Source organism: Poecile atricapillus, chromosome 14 (genome assembly GCF_030490865.1).
Source record: "Poecile atricapillus isolate bPoeAtr1 chromosome 14, bPoeAtr1.hap1, whole genome shotgun sequence".
Taxonomy (NCBI): Eukaryota; Metazoa; Chordata; class Aves; order Passeriformes; family Paridae; genus Poecile; species Poecile atricapillus.
This window is the reverse complement of record NC_081262.1, coordinates 6381685-6405247: the sequence shown is the minus strand read 5'-3', so window position 1 is coordinate 6405247 and position 23563 is coordinate 6381685.

The window sequence follows — 23563 nt, the reverse complement described above, 5'->3', positions numbered from 1 at the left end:
ACATGGTAGCATGTAAGGTTTTGACAATCCCTAGCTTTTATTAGTTTAGGTATTCAGTTCTAATGAAAGGCTTAATAATAGACCATGGCCACCTCTGTAGAGAAAACACAGAGAAATAGCATTAATGTTACAGAAATAGCGTTAATGGGTGAAACTAGAAAATTAATATATTGTAGAGAACAGGAATAACATGCACACCCTGCTGCCTGCTCATTGAGTAGAAATAAAAATGCAGCCCCACCAAAGCAGATAAAGATTCTGAGGCTGGGCTGGAGTGTGAAGGGTGCAGGATCTTGCAGGCTTTAGAGAGCAAATACATCTCTTTGGATGGCAGGCAAATCCAAAGCAATGCAAACTGCAAGAAAGTTTTAAAATGCTTTCACAAGAGGATGTGTTCAAAATCATTGCAAGAATTGTGTCATATTGTTGAGAACCACTTAGATATGTTTGCTGAATTAGGAGATGTAAAAGAATGAAAAAAGCTATGAAATGAGGGAGAAGGTTATATTAAGGAGATAATCATGTAGAAAGTTGCTAAAATGAGGAAGTAAATGAACAATGCTATATGCTTCTTTCTCTAACTCATCTACGATGGCAACAGAAATACTGAAATTGAATTAAAATTAATATATCTTTTTATCCAATAAACAGTTCTCCAATTTTCCTTACATAAGCTCACTTATTGCATAGATCAGAGGTGATTTCTTCATAGAATTGTATGCTTGCTGTGCCTGAGGCTCACTATTGGGCTTGAAGGAGCCTGGATTTCTTTGGGAGTGGTAAATTAGATACTTCCATTGATGTATTTAGATGTGAAGGGAAAATGGGCTTGATGAGGATTTTATACTACATGGCAATTTAGGACTGAGATATTCATACTTCCTGTTTTACCATCCAGTATCTTGTTTGTACCATTAATGGGATCTCCAGAATTTCAAGTTTAATGAGGGTTTAAAATGAAAGATGTTTTGATATTTACAGGTGTTAAACTTTTACTTGATATCTTTGTCCCAGACTTCCTTTCTCTTAAATATACATCTACTCCTTACTCTCTTATTTTTTTCCTCTGAGGTGAAAAATTTGTTTAAAAAGGTCATCTGATGCTGAGAGCAGAACCAAAATTTGTGTCCAGTGTGTTGGCTCAGAGTGAGCTTTGACTGAACTGGGTGGTCCCTTGTGATGGCCAAAAGCGACTTCTGGGAGGATAAAGAGACAAGGCTTCTGTAGTGTGACTCTCTCTGCTGATTTTTAATACAGATATTTTGTTCATTGATTGAGTTTTCAGGGAAACCACACCAAGTACAGCTTTTGGGCTACAGACTTTCCCAGCTTTTAAATAGTTACAGACCTAAAAGACATCTGTTTAATCTCTCTTAGTGTGATTTATACTTTGACTCTCCACAGCGCTGCTTTTAAATATTCCTGGGGTCAGAGAAGGATGAATAGTCCACAACATTTGATGCTAAACACAAATATGTTGTGACCTAGCACCAGCAGAGCCCTGCCCGTGGGTTCTGCATGGTCTGAGGGCGCTGCTCCTCCCACAAAGCCAGGGACAGAGCCAGCATTGGGTCCTGCTCACTTGTCCCAAACAATCAATTTATCTGTGCAGCCTCACTGATGCTCCAGCTAAACTTGCTGCATTAATTATATCTGCCCTGAGCGTACAAGCTTTTACAGCTATTTGGAACATAAATTTTGCAAACTTGCAAGTCAGCAAGGGGTTTTCTGCTTCCAAGGTACCCAACGTGCAATTAAATGAAAATGCCAGGTGCTGGTCATTACCAAAACTCTCCTTCAATCTGCAGATTTAGGGTAAAGATTGATATTTCTTAGTTATTGAATAACTACCAGGGAATGGTTATACTTTAAGACACTTTGTGTTGGAGACTGTCGCTCTCAAAATGTGACTTGTTCAAGTATATCCTTGCCAAGGAATGTGACAGTGACATTTTCTTCAATGGATTCCTTTACGAGTTAAAAGCATGGACTGAGATGCACCACAGACATTTAAACCCATTACTGGGTCTAATGTGCACTACCTTGGTGTTGTGAGTAGCTAATGATGGAGTATTTGGGCTCTGGCAGAGCTGTATAATTTTTTTTAATTCCTACTAATCATACACCACAAATTCTGTTTTAGACTGTAACAGTCCATGTAGTGTTTTAGTGTACTTAGGGAGGTCTCTGTTTGCTCCCTCGGGATAAGGTGAAATGTGTCATTTGGGAAATCTGAACAGAGAATTTGTGAAGAGATGGCACAGAGACAGGAATATCCCTGAGCCCATGTTAGAAAGTATTTTCCAGGAAACTGAGTATAATTTTGTGATATTCTGGATGCTTTCTCCTGTGTTTCCTAAAACTCAGTCTGGTTTTGGATAACTTTCATCACCATGCCTGGATTTTTATATTAATAACCCCCTTATTCAGGCAGTAGTCTTTAGCTGGAAAATTAGTGGTTACGTAGGTGTTCTGATGAAGTAGGAAGGAGAGCTTTTATCCACCAAGCATTGTTTTGGGCCAGTAATTAGTTTGGGGTCCACCAATATAAAAAACCTACAGAGTGTCTATTTGATATCTGTTTATGATAAAATATTTCATTTCTGATTTAAATTCTCTGGCTTCTGTAGAATCTCTTCCAGTGGTTCAGCTGCTATAGGAGAAGAATGTAAGATGTGTTATATTGCTGATTACTTACACACATAAATATTTGAATATTTTGGATTTCAGTCCTATTTGTGGTAGGGACTTTATTTTGAAAAATATCTTCTTATATCAAGCAACAGCAGACTTTTTGATGGTTCCAAACATGAGTTCTTAGCAAAATAAATGGCAGCAGAGCTATAAACTAAACTGAAGAGATCTGGTTTTAATAGAAACCTTCAATCTCAAGTTTTCTGCAGAGCACTCCTGGAAGACAAAATCTGGAAAAAGAGCCAGTCTGGGACAGCCCCAGGAAACAACAGTCCAGGGACTGATAGTTTGAACACCATCAGTGCCTCCTGTAAAACACCTGACTAAGGAGGGAGCCCCAGCCAAGCCCTTGTGTTCCCCAGTGTAGAGTGGGAGTTTCTTTCATGTGGGATAAACATTTATCTCTTTATGGAGGGATGCTGTGAGCAGGCATTGCCAGAGAATGTTGCTCTCACAAAGGGCAGCCTCTGCAAGGTGGGTCAGGGAGGGTTGCAGGAGTTCCTGCAAAGGCAAACCCAGCAATGGCTCCTTCTATCTCTGCTGATTTCTCTCCTTCTCTCACCCCTCACTCCCATTGTAGATCAGATTCCTTAAAGCAGCTGTCTGACTTCCAAAAATGCTCAACTCTCCTGTCTCCTACTGAGAGGAGGAAATGGTTACTATGGCTTCACTGCACAAGAACAGATGCATTTCAATATGCTGGGTACTAACCACACTGTTAGTGCTTCAGGTTTTTTAAGTCCACAGTAGGATTGGCCCATGGATAGCCCAGACACGGCTGCCCTGGCTCCAAATTCCCTGCACTTCATTTCTGATACTATAGAGAGTATCAGTGAAAAACAACAGGAGAGGTCTGAGTCCTGCCTATGCTCTTCCTTTCCTGGTGTTTCACCAGGTTTCAGACTGATGAAGGGCCCAGAGAGGGTAATGCATTCAGGTGAGCCAAAGGCTACATCTGGGGCTGATCCTGCCCTCAGTATATAGAGAAACAGTCAATGGACATAAGTGGATTAAGAAAGTGGGGGTGGGAAGCCTATGGCAATTTCCAGCAAGAGGGAGGGGAACTTTGGTGATTATGCTATTTACCTGTTAATATTTTGCAGGCTATTAAAGGGAGGAGAGTGCACTTTGTACACTGGAGTTGAGAGAAAGTAATTTTCAGACTTTGGGGAAGTTTGAGCGGGGATCTGAGTGGTGTGGTTTGAACCGTCCTCTCTGAGCAACGTTAGTGAGTGAATCATCAGAAACATTTTGACATTCTGCCCATGCAGTCCTATTCACTTCAGCTCATTTCTAAAACCTGATTCTGTGCTCTGATGTATTCATTCTGAAGGGAGTCGGGGTGGACTGGGAATAGTTTCTGGATCTTTTCCTCCATCACTAACTTCTATAGGGGCTCTAAATAGAAATGTAGCATACTTTGCTGAAGCACATGAAATGTCAGTTCTTCAGTGCTGTCATTCATAAGAACTCAGTGATGTTATGGTAGTCAGTTCCCTAAAATCACACTCATTTTGGCATTTCTCTATATTTTCATCTTTTCAGTAACTGGTGGCTCTGAGAATCAACCTGTCTAATTTGAGTGAGACCTTCCATTAAGTGAACAAATAAGCTCTCTCTTTCTGATTGTCTCAGATCTTGAAAGGTTTTTAAAAGTCATTTTTTTTGCTAACATCACAAGGCTTTACAGTTTAGAAAGCCTAGAATTCAAAGCTTCATCTACATTTTTAATCTACAAAAGTAAATCTGCACATCTTAGACTTCTGGTAAGTGGGTCTCTTGCTTTATCATCCATTATTTCTTTTGATTGGAGTTTTACTGCTGTGTTTTCTGAAGGACCACAATTCATTTCTTTCATATATGAAAATGTGTTTAAAGACTTGTCCATCTGCAAGGTCATTTATTTTGTAGGCATCTTTATAAATCAACCCAACTACTCTAAACACGATAGCAGGTTAATTTATAAGTGTCCTCAGTGGGGATGCAAAAAGATTTGAATAAATCATTGAATTGATTAAGCCTGGAGGTCAGGCAGAAAGTAAGTTATTGGAGAGATATCTCCAGGGGAAGAATTAACAGAGCTGTTTCCAAATAACACAGAAATACCCCAGGCAGCGTGTGGGGCAGGTGAGCCCCAAGCAGAGTGAGCTGCTCAGGAAGGACAGTGAGGACAAGAGCCCAGGGCTGGCACTGGCTCCCCTGAGCTGCTGGGGATGCTGCCTTGCAGGCTCGGGGCAAAGGATGGGTGTGGCTTGGGCACCTGCTGGCTGCAAGGGAAGGGAATTACTGCTCTTGCCTGCTACTGACAGCTGCTAAAGCCTGTCTTAGGTGCTGTGGGAGGCTGTGCTGCAAGGAACAGTATATGTAAATTCAGTATATTACTATCAATAAATTGAGTATATCACTAGGCTGTCCCCAAGACGAGGCTCATGGCCCAGGAGGACCAGCCCTGTGGTCTGTGAGTGGCACAGGTGTGTGCACAGGCTGCCTGTGTCATTCTGGTCCTGTGCCACCTGTAATATATCCTCACCCTTCAGAGGTACGTGTTGGACTTGGAGAAATTCCTCCTTCTGCTTAAGCTATATCATCTCTGAAAGCTTGTAGCAGAGCAAGAGTTGGCACACATATTTCCTTCTTATCTGGATACCATTTAATTGACTACTCACTTTTGACTTTTTATAGAGCATCACTTCCATGTGTGATTTTCTTTTCATCCTTGTTCTGACACGAACAGGATCTGATATGGTCAAAACAACATCTGGGGCTATCAAAACACAATGAATAATGTCTAAAAAATATAAAAGTAGAAAATGTCAAAAATATTCAGTTGCAGTGAAAGAGCATCTCATCTTCCTACACGATTTTTGGCCTCTGACCTTGAGGTGAGCATAGGAATCATCAAAAGTTGCCCTTTCTTTGACAGTCAGGACTTATTTCTGTGCCTGCTAAAGCCCTTTGCACATTAATGCCCTGGCCCTTTGTTGACTTCCCTTTTTCTGTGGCTAGGGCAGGACAGCTGTAACTACTTCACTGAAATGTCCAAGAGCAGAATAAAATCAGTCTTGCAAAGGAATTCTAGTTTCTTTATCCTTGTGGGATTGTGTGTATATACAATAAAAGGGACTTCAGTGTTTCTTACTGGTTACTTAGAAGATTACGCTTCCAGCAGCCTCAGTTCACTGAGGCACTTAAGCATGGATTTAATTTTAAGCACAGAATGAAGTGAGAACCAGTTGTCAGCTCTGCTTTTCATCTCCCCAGCTCGAATTATCTTCCTTGCTGCTCTGATCATATCTTCCACTTACATATTCTCAGTCCTCCATGGCTTCCTATCTTGCCACCTGTTTCACGTACCTTAATCTCACCTGAAAAATGCCACCCAGCTTCTCCTGTCTTCAGGGATTTGCCTCACACAGAGGCAGTCTCTTAATCCCACTTGACACTGGCAAATTCCCTTGACCTGCAGCACATTCCCTTATCTGAGCACAGGGCTGCTGCTCTTCCCTTGTCCCTGTCCCCCACCCCACCAAGGACCTTGCTGGTGGTCCCTCGCCACATTTGCCAGCTCTTTCCCAAATAATCCTCTGCCCTTATTCCTCTCACTCATCTCACTGTTCCTCACCATAATATAACTGGAGTGTGTGGCACAGCTTAAAAACTCCAGAAGATATTTCAGAAGGAATTAAATTCTTAAATGGCAGGATCATTTGTTAGAGCTGTGCATGCAAGCTCAGGCACAGAGGTCAGGGGTGGATCTGAGCTGCAGCTGGCTCAGGGTGCTTCATTCCTGGCCATTGCATGGAAAGACAAGTGGGTGGTGTTTGAGGAAATGAGGCCCCACAGAGATACCAATGTACACAGGCTCTGTCATTTGCATTTCTCTGCATGTTAGAGTCGCTGGATGCTTTGTTTTAGAGCTGACTGCAAAGACTGATTCCATCAGTCTGTTATTGAAGGAAGGTATTTGCAGAGGACAGCAGCAATAAAAGTTATTAAAGTTTCAATACATTCCACCTTTCAAAACTGAAAAAAATTTCACCCTTTCAGATTTTTTGGTCTTCACCTTTTTAGTTCTTCCAATTTTAATATAGTAAAACCTCTGGTGAAAGGCCATTTAAACTTTTATTACAACTTTGATGCTAGAGAACAGAATTTGATCCCTCATAAATTCGCTACCAGTAATATAGTAAATCAGTTCACTCTTTTATGATAAACTGCACTTTAATTCTTACAAAGCACTGCAACTCCAGTCTACTGAAACACTTTTTCTCTCCAATGAAGCTAATTTCAAGTCATGTTTATTTACCTGACTAACCTTGTCTTTGCTTGTTGCATCACTTGTTTTTCAGTAAGTGCTGCTGGGATTTACTGTGCTTTTTAACTATTACTTCCACCAATTGCCTTTTTAAATGGTATTATTCAGATTGTAACATGACTGAAATGACAGGAATTAAAAATAGATCCTTTTCTCTAGGGCTCAAGACCTGGAACTATAGAATAAAGTGCCTTGAACACTTGTTAAAAGCCTGGATTAATTCTAAAATTCATAAATAAAGCGATTGCAGCAATTAACTTCATCTCTCTTAAGAGACTCTAACTATACAAGTTAATCTCTGAAGGTTCTTTGAAAGTATTGCCCACAGTCATTTCCAGGCACGAGGTCTCAGCAGAGTCCTGTCCTACTTGAGAGGTTCAGGCTCACTGAGGCGGGATGATTTCCAATTTATGCTCCTAGGAGTCTGCATTTGGTTTTGCTGGAAATATGCTATGGGAACAAGAGCCAAAAGCAGTTGTGGCATATAATCATTAGCAAAGACTTTTATAACCTTTTTTATAAATCAGCTCTGACCGCATTTCCAAATGTGTCACTGCCACGAGCGAGTTACTTTGTTTGTGAGAATTAATTCAAAGCCCGTAACAAACTACCAGCACAGTTTTATCTGAGGTTCTGCTCATAAATTTGAGAATGCCTCATTTACCAAGTGACCAGTTTTACTTAAACATTTTTCAGACACTGCCTTAGAGAATTAGAAAGACCAGGAGAGGAAGAAGAGTTGCTGTTTCTCTTTAAAACACGAGCAGGAGGTTTTTAATGATCTTTAGTCGGCAGCTCCCACAGGGTAACTCAGTATCGCAGCAATGTGCTATTAATTAGCTAGGTTGGATAATTGAAGCCGTGGTTGCATGCAATTCAATGTGAGTGACACACACAGGCAAAATAAAATGTACGTGATATGAAGCTGCTGAACTCCCCGTGCTTCTTCAGCCTGCAATAGGTGCTTAAAAATTGGCTCACAGCTGTCCTCAGAGCACTGTGGTATTGCAGTCCCTAGATGATACCTGAAAGCTGCTGGTCATATCCTTCACTCCAGAAAAAGAGTGCACAAATAAACCCCAAAAGAGCTGCAAAGCTCCATGCTATAGCTGAAGAAGTAGCTTCATTGTTTTGTAGCAAAGGAAAAAATGCCTTGTTTTCGTGGCAGGGGCAGGAGGCAGCTGCACATCTTCACATTTGGACTAAGCTGGCCAGTCCCAGGGCAGCTCTCATCCAGGAGCCAGGGATCTGCAATGCAGACATGAATATCACTACCTTCAATTTTACAGATCAGAAAACTGAAACACCAAAAGGTAAAATTAATTACCCCAGATCTGTTTTTCCCATGGTACTGTCACTTATAAAACTGGAGCTGGTCCATGCTAATTCTTCATCCAGTTGGCTCTGAAGCTTTTCTGTCCTGTTTTGTGCAGCACATCTTTAATCACAGGCAATATATTCTGGGACAGAGCCTTGTAGGTCTTGCATAGTGGGCAGATAGAACAATAAAGTGAGTGTGTAAGGACTGAAGTGCAGCTCCTCATCACAATTACTTGGCAGTCGTGCCTTGAGTTCAGAACACCCTGAAAGATGGTCTAATTCCTCTTGATTTATCACTATTAAAGATGTGATTGCTGATCTCACTGAAGGTTCCTTCTGGTTTTTAAGTGTTTATTTTGCTTAAAGGCATGAAGTTTCCCAGTACTTTCTATCAGTTATAAATGCTATTTCCCCCCTAGGACCCAGTGGAATTTGTCATGGATGTTTTTGCTGCCATTAGGTTCTGGGAGGCCATTCTGGCTCACTGTATCTATAGCACTCTCAAAAGCCTTGGTCACATTTGAGTTAAACCTCAAAAGGTTTAGTTACATTTCAAAAACAGTTTCTGTTTCTTTTAAATTGAAAATGTCCTTGAAGAACATTTAATTCTCTGCAATTTTCCATCTTAGATTTTATCAAAATCTATAGCAAACGCAAAGCTAAATTACTTTTACAGATAGAAATGAAGGACATATGGTTGAAAAGGACATATGGATACAAAATGTGCATATGTTATACAAACATGTCCTGATCAGCTGAGATTTTCTTTCTCTTGTGGTCAAAATGTCATGACACAGAGGATAGTGTAGTTCCTGCACAGCCAGATACAAGCCTTGTAAAAGGCATTAGGAAGATTTCCAGTGATTTCCCTAAGCCTTGGATCAAATCTTTGTTACTGGCTGAACACCAGTGAGCAGTTTGGGTTAATTTTAACCATGTGTAAACTCCTTGTGAGCAGTTAAAGATACAAAATATTTTCAGTGTAATTTCATTTCTATTTTGAGTGTGTACGAAATGACTAAATAAATAAATATGAAAAATAAGCTTAACCAAAGAAAAGAACAGCCTTCACAACGGATCCTAAGGAGATGATGATATGGACAGAGAGGAAACAACAGCCTGTTGTTTCTGATTCAGTTCCCAGGGAAATCAATAGGAAATAACTCTGCATGTGAGCAGTGCTAGTCACTGTCTCTACCAGCTTCTGAGATCCTCAGCTAATGTGTAGGTAAACAGCTCAGCTAATAAATAAATGTGTAGAGCTCTGCAGAGCTCCACCAGCTACATGAGATGAAGATCTGTTCCTGAAGCATCTGCCTGTAACATCAAATGTTCAGACAGCCCAACAGTTTAACCATTTGAATTTCAAAATCTCATAAAGATAAATCTCATAAAGTGCTCTGCTGTCAGGTTATAAACATGGTTTGTGTTTTTCTTGTGCTGCTTGTGGTTTCTGAGAGGAGAGTTTTCATAGTTTAATAAAGAACTTTCATGTCCATGACACACCTTCCAGCAATGCTATTTCAATATACTGAAATACCTCATCAGTGGCAGCTTTGGATTGAAAATGGGCTTTTGTGGATCACGGGGAGCATTAAAAAGAAGGCGTTTTCTTGTCTGTGTGTTCAACAGCTTTCTAATTTCTCCTTTCTTTCAAGCAGCATTACAATTGCCTGTGTTGGTGTAGAGCATTTTGCAAATCACTAAGATTCAAATTTTCTTCCTAGTCTCTTATGAGATTAAATGCAGCCAAACAAATTTGGAAGATTTGCACTCTGTTATGGGCAATAAGGAATATTTCCTATAGCAATTCCCATTCTGTTAATACCATGTAAGAGTGTCCATGTGTATATTGCACAACTCTCATTATATTTCCTTTCTACCTTTAAATGTTTCCATTTTTCATAAGCAATATGATGTAAAAAGCCACTTCTCAGTAACAGAGAGGAGAAAAATAAGAGGTATTAAAATAGTGAGTATTTTCTGGTGAAGCAGATTGTGCTGCCAGCTCCCATTCCCATTCCATGGAAGCTGAGGGCTTTCCAGCTTTCTCTTGTTCTCAGCAGAGCCTGTGGGGCTCAGTGGCTCCTGCACTGCACTTGGAGATGTGCTGTGGCTGCTGGCAGATACATGTGGAGTGCTGGGAAATCTCAGGGAAAATAGATTTATAAGGAATCTAAACTCCCAGCTGCAACACTTTGCATCAAGGTGGTCTAAGCATTCACGAGCTCAAAGCTCAGCTCTGTATTTAAGCAAAACAGCCAGAGCTGTCATTTGGAAGAAAGGTGTGAGTGAAAAGGAAAAAGCATGTGATAGATGCCATCTAGCCTCTCTCCCTCTCAAACTGAAATCTGTTTTTCCCTGCCAGGCCCCTCTCAGGGGACAGGCTGCCATGGGAAGTTTGCATGGCTTGGGAGCTGGGAGCTTGCTGCAAGTGCCACAGGTCAGATCTCACTTCTGCACTAGATAACAAATCTTCCTTATCTGTTCAGCCATGAGATAGCAACAGCTGTCCTGTGCAGGGCCAGGAGCTGGACTTGGAGGATCCTTGTGAAGCCCTTCCAGCTCAAGATATTCCATGATTCTGGGATTCCAAGGGTCAGCAGTGGATTCATGGTAAAGCAAAAGGGAAGAAAGTTGTGGAGCTTCTTTGCGGGAGGATGCTTCCAGGACAAGCTTCTGCCTCCAGAGCCAGCACAGGGTAAGCAGCTGGTAGGAAAGATAAAATTAGAGAATTCCAGGCTTGAGAGTCCCCCCAGTCCTCCTCCTCCAAATGTGATAACTGCACCAGTCCTGACAGCTGTCTGTCTAATCTGTTTTCAGAGATCCCCACTGATGGAGAGCACTCAGCCTCCAGGTAAACTATCTCTTTCATATCCCTTTCCGTGGAATAATTTTCTTGATACATGTCTTGAATCTTCTGTTTACTGCTACTCAACTTCTTTGACATACAAAGGAAAAAGATTGTTCCTTCCTTGCTTGCATAAAGAGCTCACAGTTAAGTGCAGCCGATCTTTTCCTGTTTGATGTTTATTTTGCAGTGCATTGTGTACTACTAAGGGTATGAAAACAATCTGAATCCACCAGCCAGCTCAGAAAGTGTCAGCCAAGGATGCTAAAAGGCCTGAAAGTTTGGAGAAGTTTGGACTTGAATTTAGATGACAAGCTTTGGCCCAGGTCCAGCTGTTGCTAAAAACCATTCTGGTGTGCAGATAGCTTTAGCAAGCTGGAGAGATGGGCTGCCAGCCAGGCTTTGCTGGGCACAGGCAGAAACCTGTGCCACGTGCTGAATAGGAACTGCAAGAAAGACAAAACATTGATGTCCAGGGGCCCAGGTCATTCTGGGGCTGGACAACACCCAGAAGGCCAAGTAACATTTGGTACTGACATGGGCACAAGCATCCCTTGAGGCACAAAGATACTGTGTCAGGGCCAAGCACACTTAAAAAAAATACCCCAAAAGGCCAGGAAACACTCCTGAAAAGTGATCTTGGCCCCTTGGGACTGCAGTGTGATGCTGGAAAGTCAGCCTCAGTCCCAACTCTTGCCACTCAAATGTGAATATACAAAATATGGAAGCATATTGTCTGCTGTCACAACTCATCTGTAAAGCAGATGTTTCTTTTGGGGAATTATTCATGCTAAAGATCACACTTCAAAGTAAACGATAATTGTCATTTGTTCCCTTTTAAAAAAAGTGAAAGCTGGAAATCAAATTAATGACTACATTTCCTCAAGGGAAGAGACAGAAGAGGGAATATGATTCTTTTGGTATATTTGTAGCAAAGAGTTTTAGGCAAACATATTGATTCCACACTATTTTCACATGGATTTAGATAAGAGGGATACAAATAACAGTCAGGGGAAGAGAAATTGCAGAGGAGGGTGGGACAGGAAAAAGACTACAGACAGGCTGAAATGAGAAGACTGTAAGGTCTAGAGGGTGAATACATTTGGGCAACAAAGAAAGCAGCATTCTGAAGGGGAAAATAGTCCATACATTTGTAGAAACTGCAAAAATCCTTCACCACCAGACAAAGCCAGGTGGGTATTTTGGGCAATATGGTAAACACAATGCTTAGAAACTTGGCTCTATATCCTGCATTATTTTTGTGAACCTGGTTCTGCATCTGACATGTCTCGGTGTGGGCAGGCTGGGAAGGCTGCAAGGAGAGGCTGAAACCCATTAGGTTTTCTTATGGGTCACTGCTTTGCAGCCTTCTGGTTAAGACTTCATTTCAGTGAGCTCCTACAACTCCACAAAAGCCAAAAGCAGTTTTGTTTCGAATTACTGCATGATTTATAACCCAGACCAATTTTTACCTACCTTGGGTCAAGTACAGGATGAATGGCAGGCTCTGAGTGTTTGTGAATTGCCTGGGAAATCAGAGTCCTGTGTGATACCGTTCTTGGACTCATGGGCTGCTTTCATGTGAATAAATTAAATTGTGCCAAAGCACATTCCCTGGCACCAGACCTGAGCCGTGTGGCTGCATGTCCAGGATGGTCCTGACTGCTCTGCCATAGGGGGCAGAAGCTCCTTTTTGCTGGTTTGGATCCCACAGCTCTGTCCATATAGAAATCTTCTACATCAAACATTTTGGACTCACTCACTGACCATGATTTTCAACAATAATATTTTGTGGAGTGAATTACTGATCTTAACTGACTATGTGCACAATTTCAGAACTGGAAAAATGCCTGTTTAGCATTTATGTCAGCCACATAAACACTGATGTATGGACCTGTATTCCTGTTCATTGTTTGTGAAAGTTAAGAAAATATTTTGAAAAATGATACCAATATTGTGATTATTCATATTTATCTCTTCTTGGAAATTCCTTGGGTCATTAATCAATTATTGTTACTTCCCTGTACCAAAGACTATTCAAAAAACTATAAATGCATTCTGGAGTCAAGCTTCATCAAGACTTTTCATCATCAGTTCAGAAGCTTGTATCTAGGGCTAGTGCAATTGCTGTTATGAACTTTGAAAAGGGTAGTTGAATGCTATAGCCTTCATTAAGTTTTGATAAATGCATTCACTTCAAGTTTGTTTCCCAAAGATGTTACTTTGGCTTGACTAACTCAAGAAAAAATGCTGTGTGTTGGAATTCTGAAGATGAGTATCTTACCTGGGAAGTGGGAAGGAAAAGCAGGTGTTATTTAGATATTTAAATTTATTTCTTTATTTTAATGTTAAAGCTGAAAATTCATGACGTGTCTGTGCCGGTTCTACTTCCTAGTTCCTAAAATGAGCTCCCCTCTTGAGCCGATTTGGGATTAAGGGTATGGTGTATAAATCGTTACATGACACTGTGCTGGATAATTAAACAGCTGCTTTGCACAGAGCTCCCTCATTCTCTGGCAAAGCAGATGTTTCATCTTTCTGCTGCTTTCCAGTGCTCCTCAATAACACATAACGTGCTCTACTCACAGCTTTGTGTGCTCCTGAGCGCTCAGACCATCCCGAGGATCAGCATCCCCGGCGGGCAGGGGAGCAGAGCCGCTCCACCGCCCCTACAGATGTCACACACTGCCAGCATCTGCATCCCAGCGCCTGCACGAGGGGCAGCAGGGATGCACAAGTGGGAGATGCCTTTGCCTCCCTCCTGCAGCTGGCAGTGAGAACCTGAGCTCCATCCTGAGCCCTCGGCAGCACCCGCTCAGCACATGGGGTGTGAGCCCAGGGGGTGAGTGTGTGTCAGCAGGGGAACGAGAATCTCTCCTGTGTTCACCTTCTGTGCTAGCAGAAGCACCAAGCAAATCCCAAATGGTAGATGAGCTGAACAAAACAATGCATCAGGTCAAGTGGTACACGTTTCTCATCAAGCTGGAAAGATATTCCTGCACCATTGTTTTCTGCCCTTTGAACTAAAAAAGGCGTGTTTGTACACAGAGCTGCAAAGAGCAGGTGCATCCCTCCAGGTGCATCCCTCCTGCCCTGCCCTGCTCCCAGTGTCTCGTGGAACATGCTGAAGCTGCTTCCCAGGGCTGTGTCAGGAAGCTGCTGAAGGGCTGTGATGAGAAGAGGAATATTATAAATACTGGGAAGTGACAGCCAGGGTGTCCCAAAGATGTGTGTGTGTGTGTTAGTCAAGCAAGAGAGCCTGACCCCATCCTCAGTCTTCAATCAAACACTGATTTCCAGAGGTCTGTACTCCCTCAGACAAATATTTCTGTTCAGTTTTGTGCTTTGCTAGGATAAAGTTCATACAGTGGGGAGATTTTTGGACTTGCAGATTTTTTAATTGGCCCTGCTAGGATGTACACCTTGTTCTTATTCCTAATTTACATTATACATATTTATACCCATTTCCAGTGTATTTATAATGGGAATAAAGTTTATACTTCAATGCATACTTACTCCCAAATGGGAAAATGCCCGTGAAATTCTTATTCAGGGGACAAATGGGTATTGTAGTACATGGTCCATATTCTGTATTTTTATATACTGATCCAGCTCCCAGATCCTTCAAATTACCTCTTTGAAAGTGACTGAGGGAGATGTGCCAAATTCAGAGCCTGGCTGAGAGTCTGGCTTATTTTCTAGAGACACTGAATATTCCAAGGCTTGCACAGTATCTTTCAGTGGTGTAGAAGAAATAACTGCCTTAAAAGGCCTCTCTTCACAGAGACAACAATTTAAAATTATTGTGTAACATGCCCTTTTCTCCATCACATGGTCCTCATTTTGTTCACCATTATTTTTAATGGACCAATTTTCTCTCTTTCTTTTCATCCACTGAGTCCTTATTATTATTATCATCATCAAATTCTTTGTGGGCTGCCAGCATTTGATATTTCATTTCACTGATTTAATTATCTCTGTGGCTTGTTATGGGCCTGATTATCTTTATAGATCTCCAAATCCTCCACTTTACCAAAATGCTTACATGCAAATCTGTTTGCTCATTGTTTAAATGGTGCTTGGCACTTGGGTTCTTTTGTACCTTGCACTTGTTCCAGGGGGTGTTTTGGACTGATCAGATTTTACAGCTTCATCCACTGAACATGGGCAGACAGGTAACACAACAAGGTCTTCCCATGTGCAGGGAAAAGGACGTTACACTGGTTTAAATAATCTGATTTTGTCTTCTGAGGATCATCACCGCCTTTGGAAACTTGGACAGTTGATAAAAGAAGCCACTCTGAGCTAAGGGGCTTTTGCTGTCATCTCTGCTGTAGATTAAACAGCTCCTTGCATGGGCTGCTAAGATTTTCTGCCTGACACGACACTCTAATGACATAAAAGAAGTCCTCACTGGCATCATACCTTGAAAGCTCCTGCTACAGCTTTCATTGTGTTTTTCCAGTCAGCTCCCCCAAATCATTGCCCTTTATGCTTTATCTTTATGTGATTCAGAATATTTGACTCATCCCTCAGCAGCACCCCAGTGGCTGGCCCCTCAATTCTCATTCCTCCAGCAAAGCAGGCCAGCCGTGTGCTGTCAAGAAAGATCTTGTAGCTGTTGGTCTTTCAGAGAACCTCAGCCCATCCTCTTCATTGTGCTGACTGGCCTCCTGTAATTGCAATTACTTCATATATATATGAATAATATCTATATTATTATATAATGTGATACAATATTGTACTATATATGTGAAATATATATATTATATATAATATATATAAGAATAATAGACACACACATGGACATGCTGTAATTTTGTGAGTTCCTTGGATCTATTATAATCAAGAATCCACAAATAGCTGCTTTAATACATTTGAATAAAGAAGGTAATTACTATGTAAATGGTTAATAGATTGTATGTTAATTGACTGTTCAATAGGTGAGAACTTTTTAATGGAAAGTAACTCAGTAAGCATTTTTTTAATAATTATTTTTTGCCTGAAAGGGATCTGATGCAGAACTCATGTAATAACAATCTCTAATTGTTTTTTTTAAGGTATATTTATTATGGATAAATAATTACTTTACTGCACATATCTCTTTCCCTCATATGCACAAGTTCCCAGCTGGAGGCTCTGCTCTGTTTTATTTTAGTCTGTTCTTCCCTGCTTTGGAAAATTCTCTCACTTGTGCTTGTAAAGTAATCTCAGTCACTGCAGCACAAAGCAGGATGTGAGCAGAGGCAGGGAGCTGCTGGCTTCTCCAGAAGTTCTAGTTTTAACTGCAGTTGACTATTCAGCTTTAGGTTTTGTGATGGTACTGAGTGCAAGGCCAAAAGAATTCTGTTTTTTACAGTCAGGCTTAGAGCGTGAGCCAGAGAAAGCCTTGGAAGCTCAGCCTCTCCAGAGGTGGAAATCAAAGTAAAGGGCAGGGCAGGGAATCCTTTTCATAGACATCCTCACAGCTCCCAGATCACAGAGATGCACAGATGGCCCCTGTGGTGGCACATCTCAGAAGAGAAGGATTGGGTACACAGACACTGCCCTGTGCTGATGGCACATGAGCAGAGCTGGGAACTCCTGCAACAGAGACCTTCTCACCTGGGGAGTGTGCAGGGTGCCAGGCCTGGAGTAAAATGCTTGTGCAGAAAGAAAGGATAAAGTGCAGTGTCCATTGGTAATAATTTCATCTGCCATGAAGGAAAGTGAGGAATGGGAACTGATCAATTGGACTGGATGTGCTTCAGGCAACGCAGCAGCATCCCAACCATGTTTTAATCAAATATCCTGGGAAGAGTTTGAATTGGGAACAAGTAGTATCAGATTTAAGGACTGGGGGAGTAGGCAGCTGATGTTCTTTCCTGGCAAAAATGTTATGAGAAAGTGTGTACTGACCTTTCCTTAGCACTCACTTGCTGCTCATCTTCACACATCTTCACCTCCCTGTGATTCGCTGGCATCTTTGGCATCACTGGGCAATGATGGTTCTCATTCTCTTGTGAATTCAAAAAGAGATTCTCTGAGGCTAAAATGAGCAGGAAATGGATCCATTGGTAGCACTGGTAGGATGGGGATAGCCTTTAAAATGTCACTGCATTTGCCTGGATCTCTTTTTTTCCCTTCCATAGGATGGAGTTAACTATGCACATTTCCTTCATGAAAACCATTTAGGATTTTCTGCTGAAAAATCCTATATATGTTATAAGTGTTAATCATTTTTGTCACTCAGGCACTGATTTAGGAATTTCTGGAGTACTCCCACATGTTGAGAATCACACCTATCTTAAGGACGAGAATATTAGATCCCAGTACAGAACTGGGCTAATTTGACAATGACATATTTTTTTTAGGATAATGCCTCAGATAGATCTTATATAAGAAAAAGAATTACAATTATATCTAGAAAGAACTATGGATCATATGATTTTGCCTCTTTAAATCCAGCACTCCTGCATTTATTGAGGGAATTTATGTATGTTTATGGTCGAGTTTCCAGAGAGATATTGCATCTTCCTCTTTTGTTGGTCCTTTGTACCAATGATTAATCACTTGTTTAGTTATGTAAAAATTCTCATTTCCTGGATTTTTTTTCCCCTTTTTTTTCAGGAAAAATGGCTAAATTACTGGGGAAGTTTCCTTTTTTTCCTTTTTTTTGTAGGTTGAGGATCAGGTGAGTGGTTGAGCCAGGTTAACAACCCATGAGTCAAAACTTGGTTCCTGTTGCTGAAAGGAGATTTTCATAACTATTTAATTTAAAAAGTTGTTGAGGTATGTCCTTAGGGATTTAATCTAATGAAGATGGTGCTTATTCAGTAAAGAACAAACACTTTAATACCAGGTACCATCCCAATGAGTAATTCAGGTTGACTTTTGTTTAGTCACTATGAAATGGAAAGAAGAAATCATGGAGAGTCAACAGAGCGAGCTTGAATGCTACTGTCATAATCTGCTTATACTCATACATCAAAATTAATCTTTAATCCATGTGTGGGCTTCTGTTGCTATCCCTCTCCTCGGTGGGACCCCTCTGTCCCACCCCCCGTGGTGCGAGCCTGCTCGTCTCAAGGCACAGGCGGCGGAGGGGGTCCTGGAGTGGATACAACACGGACTCAAAGTATCTAGACACAGGAGGCTCAAACTTGCTGGAATAATCCCGGGTTTATTGTCTGTGTTCCACCCGGGGCAAGAGAGAGAGCGAAAATGCCTTGGGTCTTCTCTCTTATACCAGGGGGCAGGGGTGATTAGGGGATGCAGGGAGGTCACAGCCAATGGGAAGGGGGAAGGGAAGGAAGGTTCTCAGGTAGGAACTAACATTACACAACCCACAGGTGAGTTTTACCCTTGGGAGGTACCAAGATTTTAGATGCACTACAACACCTCACCCTTTTCTGTTATATAAAAATGAAAAACATGGATTTGAGTAAGAGGTAGGTTATTTCTACAAAAAGAAAAAAAGGAACAGAAATTTCTTTAAAACAAATTCACAGCCAAAGTATGCAGGTCAGAGGTTAGAGAGGTTTCTTCTTGCTCTCTTCAGCGGAGTCTTCTCTTGGAAGCAACAGCCACTTGCTTCTCTTCTCTTCTTGCTGGTGCTGGATTCTTTGGAACAAAAGGTTTTACAAATTTCTGAGGAATCCATCGGGGGCCTGAAGGGGTGGATACACACGCATAACCACGTCCCCAGGTGACAAGTTCATAGGGACCCTTGGTTTCCCAAGTTTCAGGGTCCCTGATTAACACTGGTGGATGCTGTGACAATTTAAACTGACTACCATTGTTAAAATGCCGAGTTACAGGAGGATTCATGTTTTCAAATGAGCAGTTCAGGAAGTTAATGGTAAACAGAGCTTTACAGAGTTTCTGTTGTGGAGACATCCACACTGCTTCACTGCCTTGCCTGGCTAGAACTTGTTTGAGCGTCTGGTGGGTACGCTCGATTACAGCCTGACCTGTGGGGGAGTGGGGGATGCCAGTTTTATGTTCCACTCCCCACTGCTGGACAAATTCTAGGAACTCCTTGGATTTATACGCTGGGCCATTATCTGTTTTAATTTCTTTAGGGATTCCCAATACAGAAAAGGCCTGTACTAAATGTTGTTTAGCATGCACAGATTTTTCTCCTGCGTGAGCAGAGGCATACACCGCTCCTGAGTATGTATCAATACTCACATGTACATACTTAAGGCGGCCAAAACTGGGGATGTGAGTGATATCTGTTTGCCACACCTCACAGCTCTTAAGGCCTCGGGGATTAACCCCCAGGCCTAATGATGGCACTGCCTGGAGCTGACAATTTGGACAGGTAGCCACGATGGCTTTAGCCTGATCCCGTGTCAGCTGGAACTGACGAATCAGTCCTGGCACATTTTGATGGTATTGCTGGTGACTTATTTTTGCCTGCTGAAACACATCAGGGAGACATACCTTCTCCGCTGGGGCAGCAAGGGAATCAGCCCTCCGGTTTCCCTCAGAAATTTCACCTGGCAACGGTGTGTGCGCCCTTATATGCATCACATAGAAAGGTTGTTCTCTATTCGAGACCAAGTAAATCAGTTTTGAAAGCAATCTAAAGAGATGTTCGTTCTCAATGTCTCTGAGAACTGCTTGTTCCGCTCTGGACACCACTCCTGCTACGTAGGCTGAATCAGTAACTAAATTAATTGGTTCTGAAAATTTCTCAAAGGCTCTCACGACTGCAGCTAGTTCAGCTATCTGGGGTGACCCCTCTACAAACTCAACATCAGCTTCCCAAAGCTGAGTCTGTGGATTTCTCCAAGTCATCACCGACTTGTGGGATGTCCCAGATGCATCAGTGAACACTGTGAGCGCTTTGAGTGGCCTTCGGCTCCTTTTCTCACGAGGAATGAGGTGGAATTCTTCATGAAACAATTTGTGTGATGGTGCTTGAACTGAGATTTGCCCACTATAGCTGTCCAGAGCTAACTGGAGGTTAGCATTGCTCTGCAGCAGATGCTCAAACATCTCTTTGGTCAGTCTCTCAGGGGAGTGTTTGCTTTCTCCAGAGAGCCTGACTGGGAGGTGAATACACATAAAGTCACAACCTGCTAGTTCTCGCAGCCTTACCCTGGCTTTTTGAATCAGCTGAGCCATCAGCTCTTGTGGCTTGGTGATAGTTTTGGGCCTTTGATGAGAGAGGAAGACCCACTCTATGATTAAGAGTGCATCTCTCTGCCCCTCGGCCCATTGGAATATTAACCCATGTAGGTGTGGTAACTTCCCCAGGACAATAAATTTGAAAGGCAGCTCAGGTTTGAAGCGGTGTGCCTGTCTTTCTGTCAAGGCCTTTTGTGCCTTTTCAATTACAGTTTTTGCTTCTGGAGTTAGCTCCCTGGGAGACAGTAACTCTCTCTCCCCTTTCAATAAATTGAGTAGGGGACTCAGGTCCTCATTTGTGAGACCTAGCCATGGTCTGACCCAGTTTAGTGACCCACATAGAGAGTGGAGATCTGCTAGAGTTTTAGGATTACCAATAATTTCCAATTTTTGTGGAACAACAGTCCGTGCAGTAATTTCCAGGCCCAGGTATTTCCAAGGTGGCATCCTTTGAACTTTGTCTTCCTGCAACTGAAATCCAGCAGAGGTTAAAACTTTAACCACTAGGTCAAGGGTGTCTTTCAGTATGTTGTTATTGGGACATGAAATTAAGATATCATCCATGTAATGCAAAATGATAGCTTCTCTCTTTTCAGCACGCACTGAGGACAGCAATGACCCCACATACCACTGGCAGATGAAGGGGCTGGCTTTCATCCCCTGAGGTAACACTGTCCAGTGGTACCGTTTCATTGGAGCTTCTCTGTTAATTGTAGGAATGGAAAAGGCAAACCTTGGTGCATCCTCTGGGTGCAGGGGAATTTGAAAAAAACAATCTTTAATATCAATTACTGCTAGTGGCCAATTCTGTGGCAGCATGGTGGGAGATGGCATTCCTGGTTGGAGAGATCCCATATCTTGTATTTTTTTGTTTATTTCTCTTAAATCTTGAAGGAGACGCCATTTATCTTTCCCTGGCTTTTTTATTACAAACACCGGGGAATTCCAAGGGCTGGTTGTTTCTACTATGTGTCCTTTAGCCAATTCTTCTTCTACTAATTTTTCTAGCGCCCCAAGTTTTTGTTTGCTGAGAGGCCACTGGTTCACCCAAATTGGATCATTATCTAGCCAAGATAACTTTTGGACCGGACGCTCTACAGTGGCCTCTATTAAAAATCCTGAGGTGTCTCAGGAATTGTTAATTTGACCCCCCACTGCGACATGGTATCTCTCCCCCACAAGGGACACTTGTAGTCAATTACAAAAGGTCGGACACTAGCTATTCTACCGTCCGGACCTTCGATCTGGACAATATCTTTAGCAACTTTTGCCAGTTTCATTCCTCCAACACCCTGTATTTTTCCAGCCACCGGTTGTAATTCCCAATGTGAGGGCCACACTTTCTCCGGTATGATGGTCACATCTGCCCCAGTATCAATTAACCCTTCTACATGGAGATGTTCTGATTTATGTGTTAGATTACACCCCATAATGGGCTTATCTTCACCCACAACTTCGGCCCAGTAGACTCCTGGTGCTTTGTCATCTGCTGGGACTTCTGTTGGAACAGGGATCACCTGGGCTATCACCTGCCCTTTGTCTATATAGAAAGGTGGTTGAGGGCACTTAGCTAAGAGAATGAGATGTGTTAGCTCTCCCATAATTGTCATGGGAGCCACCTCAATCTCTATTGGTGTGTGTGCTGTGTCTCCAATAACAAAATACCTACTATCCAGTCCAGCCAGGTCTTGTGAATTATCCTGCAAATCTACTCCAATGACAGTCCAGCGGTCAGATCTGAAACAAAAAGCTTTAGAAGTTACAAGTCTGAATCGCTTTTGCGGTTGCCAGACCTTATTAGGCAAACATTCCTCACAATTATATTTCTGCAGTCTCCCACCCCGCTCCCTTTCCTCCCCTTTTCCCATTAAAACAGAGTCCTTTTTCTGCTGTTTCCCTTGTTGCTGGGTTTGAGGACAGTTCCTTGCAAAATGTCCTGGCTTCTTGCACTGGAAACAGATGATGTGCTGTAGCTGTCCTGGTGACATCTGTGGCTTGTTCATTCCTGTTGTCACTGCTGCCACTGTCTCTGGGTTGCCCGGTTTCTCGTCGTGTACACTGTATAAGTCTGCTTTCTGGGCACACGCTTCAATCATATCTGCTATGGTGGGTGGAGGGTTAATAGGTAGACTCAGAATTACTTCACGACAAGCCTCGTTGGCATTTCTTTGGGCTATTTCTTTAAGCAGTTCCATCTGGGCCACTGGTTCTTTAACTTGTCTTTGTATCTGTAGTCTCAGACGATCTACAAACTGTAAGAAACTCTCACATGGAAACTGGTTAATATTAACATAATTGACTTGAATATCAGCTGTTGGTAATTGGTAAAAAATGTTTTCAGCTACATCACAAACTTTATCTGCAACAAACTTTGTTAATATTCTCACTTGATCGGCAGGGTTGATCCAATTTCCCTCCCCACATAAATGGTCTAAAGTGATTTCATTGTTCTCTGTATCATGTGCATTTTGATTACTTTGTTTGAGTTCAGCTAGGAGTTTTGTTAACGATCTTTTCCATAAACTTTCCCAAAGATCATATTCAGAGGGAGTTAGCAAACACCGAAATAAATTTTTAATATCTGCAGGAATTAAATCCAGTGATTTCAATGTAGTTCTTATCATTCCCCTTAAGACTTCACTATCACGACCAAAATCATTTTTAATTTTACAAATATCTTTGATTACTTGGTAATTGAAAGGCTGATGTTGTAATCTCATTGCTCCTCTGTTGTGATTGTATACAACAGGGGCTGCTGTTACTATAACTTCATTTTCTCCAGGGCTGCCATTCCCTGGGCTTCTTTGCTCGCCCCCGCCGGGCTCCGGGGTGCCTGTTCCTTCCCCACACCTGTGGAGAGACACAGCTCCTCCCCCGCAGGAGCCGGGCGGGGGGCCGCCCCCCCGCACACCAGGCCTCGGGGCTCCGCCCCCGCCCACGCCGGGCTCCGGGGGTCCAAATTCCCCCACGCCGGGCTCCGGGGTGCTTGTTCCCCCACAGGAGCCGGGCAGGGGGCAGCCTCCCCTCACGCCGGGTTCCGGGGGTCCAAATCCCCCCCCGCCGCGTCCCGGGGGTCCGGATCCCCCCCCGCCGCGTCCCGGGGTTCCCATTCCCTCCTCGGGCTTGTGGAGGGACTCAGCCCCACCCCCGCTGGAGCTGGGAGAGTATCCGTGTTCCACCTCTCCAGGCTCGGCAGGCAGGCACCCCCCCATCGGGGGACAGGGCCGGGACACCCCTCCCCCTGCCCCTCTGCAGGAGCACTGGGT